Source organism: Neoarius graeffei, chromosome 25, assembly GCF_027579695.1.
Source record: "Neoarius graeffei isolate fNeoGra1 chromosome 25, fNeoGra1.pri, whole genome shotgun sequence".
Classification (NCBI taxonomy): domain Eukaryota; kingdom Metazoa; phylum Chordata; class Actinopteri; order Siluriformes; family Ariidae; genus Neoarius; species Neoarius graeffei.
In genome coordinates, this window is record NC_083593.1 from 40621486 (window position 1) to 40634152 (window position 12667).

Consider the following 12667-nt stretch of genomic DNA (forward strand, 5'->3'; position numbering starts at 1 on the left):
TATAGCCTAGGTAAAGTTAAGCAAATGCAAACCACTGACATCAAATTACAATCTCACCGTGTGTATCTGCAAATGAAAGCATAGAATTCTGACTCTCTGCAAACCCAACTCAATGGAAGCCCGCACCGCGCCTGCTGCAGAATGCCCGCGTAGTTTTTTAAGTCCTACTAGCCTACCACTCGACGTGACGCTTGACACAGAGCCAATGAGGAGGAATCATAACGATATTAATAATATTGCATTAAACAATAAATAAGCAAGCAGAAACTGTTGTTCGGATTAACTTGCGTTCTTGATGGCTCATGTTCAGTGCTTTACTGCCTTTGTTTTTTTTTGGGAAAAAAAATATAAATAATTTAAAAAAGGGCAAAAAATATAGGGTGGCTTTGCCATAAGATAGGGTGGCTGGAGCTACCCTAAAATGGGTCTGGCGACGTCTATGGTAAGATTTAATGAAACGGTTTTTCATCCAGAGTTAGACAAAGAAGGACGGCTGCTGGTCAAATATTTGAAAAATGGCAATGAACCGTATGAGAGCCGAAAGAGTCCGTTCCTCCTATGGATGAACTGAGTCAAATGATTCGACTCACTCAAAAGATCCGGAATCCTTTTGAAAGCTCGCGCTTGTTATGGTATTAATCACGAGCGCCCCCTAAAGGCGGAAACACACGGGTCATCTGTGTACGTGCGCCCGCTCGCGCGTGCGTCTCTCTATCGAGTTCTCCTGAGCGCTTATTTTGGCCTGAAGGGACGCGGCGGTTCTCCTGAGGAGTTCCGAGTGGAATGGAAGCGTTTCAGGAGGTTTACAGGAAAAATAAACAGTAAACAACGACTGTGTGCTTCAAGAACTCGTTTTAAAATCCAGCGGGAGAAACCCTCGGGCTTATTTTAAAGAGAGAAACAAGAACTTCCAGATTGTTCCAGGCGGTTTTCCATCTTCACTCAACTTTCCCAGACCTCTGAAATTCCCAGGGTGAGATTTGTATTTTGGAAAAATGTCCTTTATTTTATTTTATTTTATTGTGAACTGTCTCATGTTTAGCTGTAAACCAGAGAAAACACGGTCTGTGTGTCCTGTGTGTTGTTCTCTGGATTGTGTTATTTATCTCTGAAAGGGTTGGTTATTATTGTGTGGATTTTGTGATCAGATCAGCTTTCACTGCGCGGCCTCGTGTCCCTCTGTGGTGAACTGTCTCTCACTAAACACTAGTGAATCTCTGGTGAACTGTCTCTCACTAAACACTAGTGAATCTCTGGTGAACTGTCTCTCACTAAACACTAGTGAATCTCTGGTGAACTGTCTCTCACTAAACACTAGTGAATCTCTGGTGAACTGTCTCTCACTAAACACTAGTGAATCTCTGTGGTGAACTGTCTCTCACTAAACACTAGTGAATCTCTGGTGAACTGTCTCTCACTAAACACTAGTGAATCTCTGGTGAACTGTCTCTCACTAAACACTAGTGAATCTCTGTGGTGAACTGTCTCTCACTAAACACTAGTGAATCTCTGTGGTGAACTGTCTCTCACTAAACACTAGTGAATCTCTGGTGAACTGTCTCTCACTAAACACTAGTGAATCTCTGGTGAACTGTCTCTCACTAAACACTAGTGAATCTCTGTGGTGAACTGTCTCTCACTAAACACTAGTGAATCTCTGGTGAACTGTCTCTCACTAAACACTAGTGAATCTCTGGTGAACTGTCTCTCACTAAACACTAGTGAATCTCTGGTGAACTGTCTCTCACTAAACACTAGTGAATCTCTGTGGTGAACTGTCTCTCACTAAACACTAGTGAATCTCTGGTGAACTGTCTCTCACTAAACACTAGTGAATCTCTGGTGAACTGTCTCTCACTAAACACTAGTGAATCTCTGTGGTGAACTGTCTCTCACTAAACACTAGTGAATCTCTGGTGAACTGTCTCTCACTAAACACTAATGAATCTCTGGTGAACTGTCTCTCACTAAACACTAGTGAATCTCTGGTGAACTGTCTCTCACTAAACACTAGTGAATCTCTGGTGAACTGTCTCTCACTAAACACTAGTGAATCTCTGGTGAACTGTCTCTCACTAAACACTAGTGAATCTCTGTGGTGAACTGTCTCTCACTAAACACTAGTGAATCTCTGTGGTGAACTGTCTCTCACTAAACACTAGTGAATCTCTGGTGAACTGTCTCTCACTAAACACTAGTGAATCTCTGGTGAACTGTCTCTCACTAAACACTAGTGAATCTCTGTGGTGAACTGTCTCTCACTAAACACTAGTGAATCTCTGGTGAACTGTCTCTCACTAAACACTAGTGAATCTCTGGTGAACTGTCTCTCACTAAACACTAGTGAATCTCTGGTGAACTGTCTCTCACTAAACACTAGTGAATCTCTGTGATCCGGAAGGTGTGATTTATGAAGCTCTTGGTGTTCTTCACAGCAGTTAGTTTAGTGAAACACTGCTTTCCTTTGAGAAAAGTTTGAGTTAAAATCTCTGAAAGTGGGTCCTTATTGTGAAATTTTCCTGCTCGTGATCAACTTCATCATCACAATAAATCCGATCAGCTGACAAGAACAGCAAAAAAAAAAATCCCCCTACTTTAGCCTGGTTAAACTAGCAGCTCAGTGACACGAAGTCAGCAGGCTAAACTATTTTAGTGACTATTTTGGCCCGGCCCCTTTTTGCTTGCTCACCCGACCATTCGTTTGTTTCTTGATGTGGCCCCCTTTTGCTTGCTTGCCTGACTGTTCATTTTTCTTGACGGGGCCCCTTTTGCTTGCTTGCCCAACCATTTGGTTGTTTCTTGATGGGGCCCCTCTTTCTTACTCGCCCGACTGTTCGTTTTTCTTGACGGGGCCCCTTTTGCTTGCTCAGCCGACTGTTCGTTTTTCTTGACGGGGCCCCTTTTGCTTGCTCAGCCGACTGTTTGTTTTTCTTGATGTGGCCCCTTTTGCTTACTCGCCTGACTGTTCGGTTGTTTCTTGACCTGGCCCCTTTTGCTTCCTTGCCTGACCGTTTGGTTGTTTCTTGACGTGGCCCCTTTTGGTTGCTCGCCTGACTGTTTGTTTTTTTTCTTGACGTGGCCCCTTTTGCTTGCTCGCCCGACTGTTCGTTTTTCTTGACGTGGCCCCTTTTGCTTGCTCGCCCGACTGTTCGTTTTTCTTGACGTGGCCCCTTTTGCTTGCTCGCCCGACTGTTCGTTTTTCTTGACGGGGCCCCTTTTGCTTGCTCGCCCGACTGTTCGATTTTCTTGACGGGGCCCCTTTTGCTTGCTCGCCCGACTGTTCGATTTTCTTGACGGGGCCCCTTTTGCTTGCTCGCCCGACTGTTCGATTTTCTTGACGGGGCCCCTTTTGCTTGCTCGCCCGACTGTTCGTTTTTCTTGACGGGGCCCCTTTTGCTTGCTCGCCCGACTGTTCGTTTTTCTTGACGGGGCCCCTTTTGCTTGCTCGCCCGACTGTTTGTCTGTTTCTTGATGTGGCCCTTTATTTACTGACCCTTTGTTTACTGATGTAATTCTCATCTCATCTCATTATCTGTAGCCGCTTTATCCTGTTCTACAGGGTCGCAGGCAAGCTGGAGCCTATCCCAGCTGACTACGGGTGAAAGGCGGGGTACACCCTGGACAAGTCGCCAGGTCATCACAGGGCTGACACATAGACACAGACAACCATTCACACTCACATTCACACCTACGGTCAATTTAGAGTCACCAGTTAACCTAACCTGCATGTCTTTGGACTGTGGGGGAAACCGGAGCACCCGGAGGAAACCCACGCGGACACGGGGAGAACATGCAAACTCCGCACAGAAAGGCCCTCGCCGCCCCGGGGCTCGAACCCGGACCTTCTTGGTGTGAGGCGACAGCGCTAACCACTACACCACCGTGCCGCCCCGATGTAATTATTTGTTTACTTAATGACTGTTTGTTTAATTGCTTGCAAATCCTAACTGTAAACACTGAAATTTGCATAGGAGCAGTATGTGATCAAAACATAATAAAATAAACACTGTCGTAACTCTGTGTAGTTGTAGTGTCTGAACAGTACTCTATAGACATATCAAAAGTACCTGAAGCAGCAGTATGAAGCAGCATTTAAACATTTACAATTAAATTAGATGTTGAAGTATGTGTCGCGTGTAATAAAAATGATCTGTTTATTACACGGAGAAAAGTCTTAGTCCTTTGTGGTAGTAAAGTGGGAGACATATTGCAACGTGCCCAAAATAGTTTGGCGAGAGGTTTCACCAGTGACAAAGTGATCATGTGGCATGATGCAAAATGGAGTTAGCGCCTCCGTCCTGAAGCTGATGATAATTTTCCTGTAACAGGGTGCCTGAAACACTTTATTCCTCTTATCACAGTAATTTTCCAATGATTTATAATTTTTACTTGAGACAAGTAAATCCGGGAACCTGGAAAGCGTAAACTGCAAAGACTTTCCCGTAGCAGAAATGTACTGACCGTTACAAACCACTGGCAGTGGAGACTCCTTCCATAAATGTTACATAAACATCTCGTTAAAGAAAATTTCACCATATCAACAATTTTATACGTGTCCCCCCCCCGAGTTTAATTCTCAGATCTGTTTGGTTTACATTTATGGAAGGAGTCTCTGTTGTAACTTTTGTAAAAGTTTAAAGTTTCCAAGCTCAGGAAGGTCTTCGGGACAGTTTCTGTTTTTTTGGTGAGGGGAGAGAGGGACAGGGACAGAAAGAAAGAGAGAGAGAGAGAGAGGGACAGGGAGAGAGAGGGACAGACAGACATGCAGAGACAGACGGATATAGAGAGACAGAGACAGAAAGAGACTTAGAGAGAGACAGACAGATGGGGGGAGAGAGAGATGGGGAGACAGAGAGACAGACAGAGACACTTAGACAGGTGGGGGAAGAGAGACGGACAGAGGGAGAGAGAGACAGATAGACAGAGATGCAGAGAGACAGATGGGCAGAGAGGGAGGGAGAGAGAGAGATGCAGATGGACAGACAGACGGGCAGAGAGGGAGAGAGAGATGCAGACGCAGAGTGAGACAGACAGAGAGAGAGAGACGCATGCAGAGAGATGCAGACAGACAGAGAGAGAGACACAGAGATGCAGAGGGAGAGAGACACACACAGACAGGCACACGAGAGAGAGAGAGAGAGAGAGATGCAGAGAGAGAGAGACATACAGAAAGCGAGGGTGGGGATATGTACATACACGTACATAAAATTACGGCGCACTTTATTAGGAACACCTGTACGTTTACCCATTCATGCATTTATTTAATTCAGTGAATCATGTGGCAGCAGTGCAAGGCATAAAATGATGTCAATATGGGCCAGTAGCTTTGGGTAATGTTCACATCAACCATTGGAATGAGGAGGGAAACGTGATCTCCGTTATTTTGACAGTGGCATGATTGTTGATGCCTGACAGGCTGGTTGGAGTAACTGCTGATCTGGGATTTTCACATATAAGTCTCTGGAGTTTACTCAGAACGGTTCACTTTAAAACAACAAACAAACAAACAACAAAAAAATCCAGTGAGTGGCAGTTCTGCAGACGGAAACGCCTTGTTGTTGAGAGAGGTCAGCTGAGAATGGTCAAACTGGTTTGAGCTGACAGAAAGGCGACAGTAACTTGGATAACCACTCTGTACAATTGTGGTGTGCAGAAAAGCATCTCTGAACACCAGGGCCGTGTTAACCCTTGCCGAGGCCGTGGGCAGGACCCCCCCCCCCCCCCCCCCCCCCCCGAGACCCCACACCCGCCTGCTGTCAACTGCGCTCAGCAAATTCACCCCCTCAGACGTGCCTGTCTAACTAGACACAGAAACTTAAATAATGACAGTGGCACAATTAGAAATACTGTTGAACGATAAAACTTTATATCCATCAGCAATGGTGAAATAGGCAATTGCATGAATCCATCAGACATCACGGTTAACAAGTCTGGTTAACTAAAGTTTAGCCTCAAGAAGCCTTTGAATGAGTGAGTCAATGAACAACATGTCAAGAACATAACCTAGGCCTACAACAGTTTCTTTAGTATTCAGAACAAGCACATTCATTTGGTATATAACCATTCGTTTTCATTTTGGAATCCAGGCGACTTTTAACTTGTGAAAACAAAGAGCGATAACAAAGAAAGAAAAATATCTTGCTTCTCAGAAATAAATCTCAAAATGTTAGGCTATGTGAAACATTTCATCCTTTCACACACGTAATGTCCCAAACAGCAGTGGCACACAGCTTTGCGCATTCAGTTTGACAGCCATGGGTCAACTTACAAGGGCACTTTTCTGGAAAGCGAAGTCATTAATTAAATCATTGAACTCAAGCTGGCGTAGCGTGTGAAGACATGGTGGACAGCGATCATATCGACAATGACGGGTGATTTATGCGACAGGACAATGTGGGCTTCCTTACGGGTGGCGAAATGCATCAAAAATGTTATCAATATGATCAAAACTTCTGAAAATATCGTTTCATATTTTCCGATCTCGCTACCTCCGAGGCCCCGGGCAGCTGCCCATGAAGCCCATTAGGATAACGCGTCCTTGCTGAACACACATGTTGAACACACATGTTGAACTCGCGCACCCTTCTCACCTTTTTCACCCCCGACCCATTTTCATGCCTGTGTAATGTTGTGGGGAATGTTTTCTTGGCACACTTTTGGCCTGTTAATACAATCAATAATGGTTTGAATGCCACGCACTATTTGAGTATTGTTGCTGATCAGGTTCATTCCTTCATGACTACAATTTACCATCTTCTAATGCAGGGGTCACCAAACTTTTTGCTCTGGGGGCCACACTGTCGTTCCTGACTGTGATGGGAGGCCGGGGTCGGGTCAGCTATATAACATAGAATTGTATGACCCAGACAAATATGACCACCAGCAGGCCTCATTGTGTAGTAGAGATTACTAGCCTCGCACAGCCATCCCCACTACTATATCCACACTACTAGATCAACACTTAATTCCTGGCACATATTTGTTTATCTTTACTAGTGGTTTGCAAAAGTAGTAATCGAGTCTTCATACTTGGTTTTAATTTGAAATACCACAGATATTCCATTTATTTATTTTCTAATAAAAATAACATCAAAGCTGTCAAGGTAAGAAACATCTGCCGAGTTGAGGTGACTGACACTGGCAAAGGTGAGTGGAAAATTATAAATTGTAGGTAGGCCTGTTGATATTATTAATAATAATTGTGTGCAGCACTTAATAAAGGTCAAATAAATAGGCCTATAAAATAAATACATTAAAAAAAAAAAAGTGAAATTATAATATGAGCAATAGATCAATAGATCACAGCAGTTGTGCTGTGTCCTGCACGTCATTGCTCTCATCCATGGCCAAAGCAAAAAACTCAAATTCTGACGCTCTCTCATTCAGCTGGTCATATACGTTGTCCCCCAAATCTTCGGTTCGCCTGGTCATAGTAGGTGCGGAGAGACTCACCGCGTTGAGCGCATCCTTCTTGTCGGGACACACCTCCTCGGCCACAGCAAGCATGCATACTTTAACAAAGTCCCCATCAGTAAACGGCTTTCCATGGGTAGCTAGTAGGTGAGCTACCTTATAGCTAGCTCAGACAGCAGCCTGGTTGATCTGGGTTTGGCGAAGGAATACATTCTGTTGTGCAGCCAGTCCGCATTTCATCCTCCGAATCCTGTCTTCTCTTGTTTTCCCTCACAAACTAGCATACTCTTTGTGGCGGGTTTCGTAGTGACGACGCAGATTATATTCTTTGAAAACTGACACACTTTCTTTACATACAAGACAAACTGCACGGTCCTTACACTGAACGAAAAAATAATCAGTGCTCCACTGTTGTTTAAAAACTCTGCACTCTCTGTCAGCTTTTCGCTGACCGCTAGCCATTTTACTGTCCTGAACACTGACAGTTCTCTGCGCGTGCGCTGCCTGTCACTGCTTGATCGCGAGCATATGACGAAAATGCGGAAAATATGAATAGTTCATTTTATAACTAAATATCAATTTTAATTGATAAAATCAACAAAATACAAGATGCAGACGTTATTATTTGTCAAAAAGCAATTTAAAAAAAAAATAGGCCATGACCACTTTTGGGGATTGCCTCATAGGGCTGGTTCAAGTGGTGGGGGGCAGAGGGGCTGGGGGGCCGGTCAAAGGGGGGTGGCGGGCCATAGTTTGGTGACCCCTGTTCTAATGGCTACTTCCATTCACAAAGTAAAATGTCAGATGTTCCATAACATTAAATTGAACTATAAACTGTTAAAATGTGCGATGTTCATTAATAAATTAAGCATCGAAACTGTTGGCAAGTTGCTGTGGTATAAGTGGAATAACACACCTCAGCCCATGCTGTTATATGAAAATACTGCACTTTACACCCCAGCGTGCATTATTTTTGCAGCTGTGTGGTTTTTTTTTTTCTTTCTTCTTTGTTAATTAACATTTTTTTTTTTTGTTCATCCATTTATGATTAACCTTAATTTCATATGTTGTCCACTATAGAGGATTATGTGCATTAGCTATTACTATAGAAACAATAACAAACACGTTAATCTGAACCTATGGTTTGAATTACATCCGGCACGACTGTCAGAGCTGCAGAAACTTAACACCTTCTGACCAATCAGATTTGAGAATTAAACAGTGCTGTGGTATAAAGTGTCGAGAGTGAGTGAGTGTGCGGTGCTGTGAGTTTTATATCCTGTTAGGTGCAGAAAATAATAATAAAATACTAATAATCCACTAATAAGAGACCGCAGAAGCTAACAAAAGTGCAAATTCTTTTAAATTGTGTCTACCTTTAGAAAAATACATTTTGATATTTGCTCAAGATGCTCCAAAAAAAAAAAAAAGGGAAACTGTTTTCTTTCTGGAGACTATCAGTCTATAGAGGTTTTCGACCTGATGTCATAGGGTCACATGATCCTGTTTACGCCGCCATTTTGGAGGTCAAACAACGCTTGTAATATCCATCTTCATCGCTTACTTTTATCGTAGAATGCCTGATACGTGTTGTGCAGTTAGCTGCCACAACAGAAGAGGGGATAAACCTGGATTAACGTTCCGTAGGTTCCCGGCCGATCGACAGCGTTGCGAAAAGTGGATCGCGGCGATCAGGCGAGAGAATTGGCAGCCCACCGAACACACGCGTTTGTGTGGCGAACATTTTGTCTCAGGTAACTTTTCCAAAAGTTTAAAGATATTGTATGTGAGATAAATGACAAATTATACATGTAGCTTAGCACCTAGCCTACACGTAAGCCCTGTTAGGCGGTGTTCAGGCTACCTGGCACCGAGCCCCACTAGTCAGGCTACGATGGTTTTATCTTTATACATCCATGGTTTTATATACGTGAGACGGGGACCGCTCGGCCTCATCAGTGGGGCTACCTGGCACCGGGCTTCTTACTAGTGTTTGGGCGGCTTGCGTGTAGTCTAGGTTTAACATACACGGTGCCCTCAAGCGAGGCAGAGCCATGTTGTTGGGTGGGTTGTACGTTTTAGATGTGAATATGCAATGGACAAAACTAGAATTTGATACTAGACATATTAATTATGTGTTTTTCTATATGATTAATGTAACTCTCTCTCAACCTGGACACTATTTTTCTAACTGCAATGAATTTACTTTTATTTGGTATCACGTTGAAGTAGACAGTTATGGAATTTTTTTTGCCACAAAATGTTGTTGGAAATCTTTGCATATGTTGTCATGGCAACCATTCAAACAATGCATGCTGTGAAAAGGGAAAATACATTTTTTGACAAATCTTTAAAGTAGGTTTTTCTATTCTCTTCTCATCTCATTATCTGTAGCCGCTTTATCCTGTTCTACAGGGTCGCAGGCAAGCTGGAGCCTATCCCAGCTGACTACGGGCGAAAGGCGGGGTACACCCTGGACAAGTCGCCAGGTCATCACAGGGCTGACACATAGACACAGACAACCATTCACACTCACATTCACACCTACGGTCAATTTAGAGTCACCAGTTAACCTAACCTGCATGTCTTTGGACTGTGGGGGAAACCGGAGCACCCGGAGGAAACCCACGCGGACACGGGGAGAACATGCAAACTCCTCACAGAAAGGCCCTTGCCAGCCACGGGGCTCGAACCCGGACCTTCTTGCTGTGAGGCGACAGCGCTAACCACTACACCACCGTGCCGCCGGTTTTTCTATTTAAATATTAAAAGTAGTAAAATATTAAAAGTAGTTGACAGTGTAATGTCGCTCGATAACCCACATGTTGGGTTAGCGGGAGTCGCCATTGTTGTGACCGCCAAAATGGCTCCATCTACTTGTCGACATGGCAACGGTCACGTGGGTCGAAAACCTCTACGGTATAAATAAATTAGTTTCCGAGGTACTAAACTGGGGGCGGCACAGTGGTGCAATGGTTAGCACTGTTGCCTCACGGCAAGAAGGTCCTGGGTTCAAGCCCAGCGGCCAGCAGGGCCTTTCTGTGTGGGGTTTGCATGTTCTCCCCGTGTCCGCGTGGGTTTCCTCCGGGTGCTCCGGTTTCCCCTCACAGTCCAAAGACATGCAGGTTAGGTTAACTGGTGGCTCTAAATTGACCGTAGGTGTGAATGTGAGTGTGAATGGTTGTTTCTATGTGTCAGCCCTGTGATGACCTGGCGACTTGTCCAGGGTGTACCCCGCCTTTCGCCCGTAGTCAGCTGGGATAGGCTCCAGCTTGCCTGCGACCTTGCACAGGATAAGCAGCTACAGATAATGGATGGATGGTACTAAACTGTATTTTTCAGGGAATAGGTACTTATCATCATCACCAGGATTTGGCTTTTGTAGCTTCAGGAAGAGGAACAAGAGGACTTTTGAAGCACGCTTAAAGCTCATAGGCAACGGTTTTAATTTTATGCACATTTGAAACTTTATATATTAAAAAAACCCTCTGTAATTTTCTTCTGGTCCCAAGAAGTATTGTTAATAAGTAATAATTAAAATAAGTTGGCGCGGATCATGGCGAATTTCTGTCGGCTATTTTTGTGACCACTGGGCGTGTGACGTCATTTAAGCCAAACAAACCGCTCGAGTTGAGTCCACTTCCGTTTACTTACATTGCCGTTTGGCTTGAGTGCAGACGTGCGTTCAGGAATTTCCAAAGAAAACCATGCCTTATTGTTGTGCAGTGAACTGTAACAACAGGACCGGTTCAGGAAGAAGTTTTTACCTTTTTCTGAGAGAGGAGAAGAGGCAGAGAGAGTGGATTGGCTTTTTCCGAAAGAGGAGAAGAGGCGGAGCGAGTGGATGGGGTTTTTCCGAAAGAGGAGAAGAGACGGAGAGAGTGGATTGTGTGCATGAAGCCAGAGGGTTGGCTTTTTCCGAAAGAGGAGAAGAGGTGGAGAAAGTGGATTGTGCGTGTGAAACAAAATCAAGTAGTCAAAGAAGAAACGGACCAGCAACGCTCAAGCAAAAAGGAGAAGATTGGAGGTAAACATTTTTACCTTTGCTTGCAATTGACAAGTCAAGAATCCTGAGGGATCCTGTACAATCATTGTAGAAATGAGACAAAGGGATATTTCCTCGCTTAGAGTCGGCTATAAATAGTATAATGCCGCGGATGGCAGGCTAATGTGGCCTCAGGGCTCGAAATTAACTTTTTTTCTTTGTGTCCCCCAGTGGTCCCGAATTCTGTGTTGTATTGTCCCGAATGGAAGCAATAGTGTCCCCATTTTTTTCCTCTCTGAAATAAGCAGTGGTTAATATTATCATATGAAGTTACTATTATATTTGTAACTATGCGATTTTGAACCCTTTATATCATTTTTACAATAAGCCACAAGACACAAGCGACACATGTCCTATACATCATCTACTTCAAAATTACAGTTATTGCATTTTCAGTTTATTAAACTTTGGCGATCTCACTGTATGAATAGATACCCGTTTATTTAAAGGGGCCAACTAGCTCATTCAGAAAATGTTTCAACTCCCTACATCTGCAGTACACTTTAGTTGAAAATAAGACCCCTTTTATGTTCATTTCATCTACTTATACCTTGAATATCTGTTGGCACTTATAAGGCCAACTTATAATTTTCACCATTACCGTTATCCATTTTTATGAACTTTCCGTTATCCATTTTTATGAACTTTCCGTTATCCATTTTATGAACTTTCCGTTATCCATTTTATGAACTTTCCGTTATCCATTTTATGAACTTTCGCTGCCGAAACGTGGGCGCAAATGTTAGCACCATCAGCATAGTGCCAGGTCCGAGCCTAGTTGTGCTGCTGACTGACTAAACTTTCTGAACTAGAAAGACACCAAGAAAACTCACTTATTCTGTTGAACGGTATCTTCCGTCAATATCATCCACATCATTCCTGTAGTATTTTATAACGTGTCTAACAGTGTTCATTCAGTTGCTAGCGTTGCCTGCAGAGCAGGCGATGACACTTTGGATCCTGAAGGTCCCGGAGACGTTATGTCTGGGCTTTCAGTTTCTTCCCCGCGGTCGGTCCGCTTCAACCACTTAAGCATTTTTGTTCTGGCAAGAGTCGGCGCAGCGTGTGCGGTAGCAATTCCATTCCAAGTCCATATAACGCGGACTCCGGCCGAAGATTCTAGAACAGAATGCGCTGCTCTGTAGCCTACGGATGCAGGTGCATCGAAAGTGTAGCTACTATGTATTTTTCGCTGTTAACGTTTTAAAA

At 43.8% G+C, this 12667-nt stretch overlaps 1 protein-coding gene across 7 annotated transcripts in view; it reads left to right on the forward strand.

Moving 5' to 3' along the window:
* The first annotated feature begins 686 nt into the window (after positions 1–686).
* pam (peptidylglycine alpha-amidating monooxygenase) overlaps positions 687–12667 on the forward strand; it is a 198009-nt gene continuing 186028 nt past the window's right edge. For 4 of the 7 annotated variants that reach the window (XM_060908733.1, XM_060908734.1, XM_060908737.1 and 1 more), the window contains exon 1: positions 687–973. The gene's annotated coding sequence lies outside the window, so the exon portion shown is untranslated. Of the gene's footprint in view, positions 974–8988; positions 9168–12667 lie in introns of all 7 variants that reach the window. The other 3 variants (XM_060908735.1, XM_060908738.1, XM_060908740.1) reach the window with 2 other exon arrangements.